Source organism: Ochotona curzoniae, unplaced genomic scaffold, assembly GCF_017591425.1.
Source record: "Ochotona curzoniae isolate NIBS_2020 unplaced genomic scaffold, NIBS_Ocur_1.0 contig_3819, whole genome shotgun sequence".
Lineage (NCBI taxonomy): Eukaryota > Metazoa > Chordata > Mammalia > Lagomorpha > Ochotonidae > Ochotona > Ochotona curzoniae.
Window position 1 is genome coordinate 49,812,478 of NW_024466004.1, and position 4,943 is coordinate 49,817,420.

A 4,943-nucleotide genomic window follows, 5' to 3' on the forward strand; every position below is an offset into this window, starting at 1 on the left:
TTCCATGAATCGGACCAATGCACTAACAGGTAGGCATGGGAGCTGGGAATGGGGTGGTTCAGAGGGGAGAAACCGGAGGGCATGTCTAGGTCAGGCCAAGGCACCCACCCACATGGGAGATCTGGGCTGGGTTAAGTAGCATTGCCCATCACTCATCAATGCATGTGAAAGCTGGGAGCAGACCTTATAGGAGACCTTGGGGAACTCTACTAATTGGCCGCAGCTCCCATTGGGGAACACAAGAGCCCGGGCTGGGTGTGGGCCAGGCCAGGTAAATCTGCAGCACCTGTTGGCATACACAAGATCCAGGGCTGGGAGCAGGCCTGGTAGGGGACCCCAGGGATTCTCCTGCTAGGCTGCAGTTTCCACTGGTGAGCATGAGAGCTGGGACTGGGGCAGGCCAATCTGGGCAGGGCTATAGCATCCATCACCCAGTACTTGGGCTGGGTCAGGGTGCAGACCTGGTTGAGCTATGCTGTAATACTCACTGACATGAAAGCCAGAATGGGTGCAGGCCAGCCAGGCTAGGCTGCAGAACCAGCTGGCAAGTGCTATAGTTGAGTGTAAGTCGTGTCATGCTTGACTGAAGTAATTCTCTGGCAAGTGCAAGATCCAGAGCTACGAGCTGGCCCTGAAGGGGAAGCTGTGGGCACTCTCCCATTGTGCTGCTACTCCTGCTGGTGAGCCAGAGAGCCAGGGCTAGGGCAGGTCAGGTTGATCAAGGCAGCAGCAATCATCAGCCTATGCTTGGGCTGGGTCTGGGGGTGGGTCAGGCTGAGCTAAGCTGCAGCACTCATGGATATGCACAAGAGCCAGATGGGATGTGGGACAGATCAGGCTAGCCTGCAGCACATTCTAGCACTTGGAAAAAGCAGGACTGGGAGCAGGTCTTCTGGGGATTATCCCAACTGGGCAGTGACACCCACTGATGTGCACAAAGATTGGGCCTTTGGTGGGTTGCATTGGGTTAAGCCACAGCACCTGTCACTTTGCGTGAGAAATGGGACTGAGGTGGAACTGACAGTCAGCTGTATGCACCAGTATGTGTATTGGCTGGTATAGGTAACAGACTGAACCTGACTGCACTAACTGGCACATACAAGAGTGAAGTCTGAAGTTATGCCAGACAAAGTTTCTTGGGGGTTCTCCCCAGTTAGATCCCTAGACTCTAATCCTGGCCATGGGAAAAATCACAAGATGCGTGGTCTGACCTTGGAGAGCATGGAGGGCCTCTTCAGCTGCTGATGGCTACGTGGTGGACAGCATGCTCAGATACTCACTGGGGACAGAAGGGCCAGTTCATCCAGGGCGGCAGAGGGAGTTGAGTGCCTTGTAGAGGCAGGAAAACAAAACAGGTAGGGTAACTCTCCTGGCCAGATTTGCAACAAATGTCTGGGTCTGTGGATGCACACTGAGGAGAACTTGGTCAGCCAAAAGACTTTGGAAAGATTTTCTCAATCCTGGGATATTTCAGAACTATCAAAAACCTCTGAAATAACATTCTTGGAGCATTCTTCACCAGATAGGGGTCTTTAAACTGTCATCAAATGACCTTGCCCCATCCCCAGGTGCTGGTGTAGTTTGACAGCAAGGAGACATCTCTCCCTTCCCTGCCTGCAGGAGTTCAGGAGAATAAAAAGAGTAGAATGGAAACATTTGCCCCACCCACTTTCCTCCATACCTTGACGGTCCTCACCCTGTGAGTGTGCAACACTCTTAACTATGTAAACAATATTAAAAAGAAGATATACATTTTTTTAAAAAAATTGCACTTCATAACCTTGATTGTCATGCAACTTTGAAGGAAAAAAACAGTCTAATGAGCTCCCCCATTGGAGAGGAGGCCCTGGTAACCTTCACTTGCTATTGGCATCAGAAGCGTGGTAAAGCTACCACTTAGCACTAATCTTAATGGCTTAGGGATGTGGTAAACTAAAGAATCAGTCTGAAATCCACAGTGCCCCTCTGCTAGATAATTAGCTCTATATGCCCTGAGAGAACTAATTTTGTACATTAGAAAAAAAATGACTGATCCTAGGTGAAAGGGGAAAATGGTCGCATCAAGTTGTAAGCACCTAATTAAAAACTTTGAAAGAAGCACCTAGCAAAAACCAGAACACTGTGATTTAGGCGCAAAAAGAGAAGAAAATGACTTCACACAGCGAAATGAACATACTCCATCCTAGGAAAGCAATCTGTTTGCTTTTGCGGAAAAGACACTTTTCTTTTTTTTAAAGATTTATCTATTTTTATTGGAAAGTCAGACATACAGAGAGGAGGAGAGACAGAGAGGAAGATCTTCCATCTGATCATTTACTCCCCAAGCAGCCGCAACAGCTGGAGCTGAGCCAAACCGAAGCCAGGAGCCAGGAGCTTCTTCCAGGTTTCCCACGCGGTGCAGAGTCCCAAAGCATTGGGCTGTCCTCGACTGCTTTCCCAGGCCACAAGCAGGGAGCTGGATGGGAAGCGGGGCTGCCGGGATTAGAACCAGTGCCCATATGGGATCCAGGGAATGCAAGGCGAGGATTTTAACCACTACACTATTGCACCGGGCCCAGAAAAAAATTTTTCAATTCAATTACTACAGCATCTCACTCTCATATTGGTTTTAGTTAAAGCTCTCTTTTTCTTTTCTTTCTTTCTTTTTCTTTTTTTTTTTTTTACCTATTTTGGGGTCATTTTAAAAAACTAGGTTATCTGTGACAAAATAAGTGTTTCGGTTGAGTAAAAATCACCCCCAGGTGATAAGAGGAATTAAAAATCTGGGTGGGGCCAACAGGTTTCAAATGTAGCAAATGGCTACATTGTTGTCGTAAGAATAGACTACCTGGGGCCCAGCGCCTTGGCCTAGCAGGTAAAGTCCTCGCCTTGAACCATACCATATGGGCGCCATTTCTAATCCCAGCTGTTCCACTTCCCATCCAGCTCCCTGCTTTTGGCCTGGGAAAGCAGTTGAGGTCGGCCCAAAGCCTTGGGACCCTGCACCTAAGTGGGAGGCCTGGAGGAAGCTCCTGGCTCCTGGCTTCGGATCGGTGCAACACCAGCTGTTGTGGTCACTTGGAGAGTGAATCACCGGATGGAAGATCTTTCCTTTCTATCTCTTCTCTCTGTATATCTGACTTTGTAATAAAAAACAAACAAACAAAAAAACAGAAATAGACTACCTGGACCTTGACTTTCAAGAAGGTACTATTCAAATGTGGTTTTTGAAATCTGCTGGAAGTCAGGTTTCTTTATAATCACCCCTTGTAAATGTGAGCATATGTATAAAACCAAACTCATGAAGACCATTTTTAGGCATGGAAAAGACCTGTAAGTTATACAGTTCATTTCAAGTTTCAAGAGCAAAAGATGTATCTTTTCACTTCCCCATTTAAAAAGCACCAGCACGTTATGAATTCTGCTTTTGGGTTTTTAGTTTTTATGAGAATACATTGCTTCTCGGCCTTTTGGCTAAGATCAAGTGTAGTTTTTATGAAAATACCTGCCAGGTTGGTGAGCATTACCAAGAAAAATTATTTTCCTCTATTTTTCATTCTTCCTACACTTTATCTTTCACAGACCTTGGCAATCTTTGATCTGCAAATTTTGGAGATTTAAAACAGATTCTGTGTTTCTTTGAAATCACTTCTTCATAATAATTCTTCAGCAGCTGGAGTGATGGGGCCTATCTAGGGAAAATGTAGGTGACTAACACTAAAAGAATCACAAAACATCTGAAGTCCTGTAAGAGTCCATTAATTCTATTTCCAAGACCTTTACTCACAGAATTTCCCAGATATCAATTGTAGCAATATGGGAGCAGGAATTATCTCAACTGTCAATCTTTCTCCCTCCTTCCCTCCCACCCCCTACCGCAACCCAGTGTTTCTGAAAGTCACACTGACATCGCTGGAGCTGTTGGAAAATTTTCAAAGTCCTAAAGTTTTCCAAAGTGCTGACTTAGAAAGCCAGATTTCTCTGTGTGTATTTGGAGAACTTTTCCACAGGTTTCCTGGTCATGTGGTAAAGCAGTAAATACGAAGTGCTAACATAAAGCTCAACTCTTTGCCTCATTGTGAAGTAAACATGTAAATCTGGAGAGAGGAGCAGGATGAGGTGGGCGGGCAGATGGTGGTAGTTTCTGGGAAGTGATGGCAGTCAGGCCTGAAGGTGTTCACACGGTCTGTTTAGAAGCCACTGGGGTAGGGATAAGCAGGCAAGCAAGGCTGTTCTCTGAGCAGGGAGATGCCAGGGGGAAAGGTGCACAACAGGCAAGCAATTCAAATTCAGGGCCTCCGTAGTGGCCCTGGCCTCAACTCCAAACTCACTTGTTTGAAACCTGAGGGTGGAAAGCTTGGGCAGCTGCTATGATTAACAGCTAAATTTGCAGGCATATGAACTTTCCATGTGGCAGTCTGAAATAGTTAATCTTTAAAGTCAATGTGCTGGAGTGGACAGTGTAGCAGAATTGAACACTTTGACTTCAAAGTCTCAAAGCTTTCCCTTGTCTTACTCAAGAGTACTTCCAAAATGAGACTGTTCTCCATGGGTCACCATCTCACTAGCCAGTGTTTGCACTTAAGCTGATTATCGGGAAACTTACGATTTGTTAACCCCTCAATAACACCTTTCAGGTGGGCAGCACAGGAAATGCCCAGCCATTCTCTAGCTGGTGAGTGACCACCAATGGGGAAAGTTTTCTATAGGTTTCTACCCAAACAAAGAGGAGTCAGGGAAACCTTGAAATCTCAAGACACTTCCACAAACTCCAGAGTCTCTCTCTCTCCTTTCAAGAGACACCCCATCTTCCAGATCTCTCCCAAGAGGTGCTTTCCCATCATTCTTTTCATGGTCACTTGTTCACTTTGCAAATGAAACTTTTTCTCTATCTGCAACTGATTCCTGTTTTGTTTTGTTTTTAAAATCTCTATACTAAGCTGAGAAAAAGAACCTACAGAGCT

General features: G+C 45.9%; 1 pseudogene; it reads left to right on the top strand.

The window, feature by feature from the left end:
- Nucleotides 1-3,433: 3,433 nt before the first annotated feature.
- LOC121158873 lies at nucleotides 3,434-3,550 on the top strand (annotated as a pseudogene).
- The last annotated feature ends 1,393 nt before the right edge of the window (nucleotides 3,551-4,943 follow it).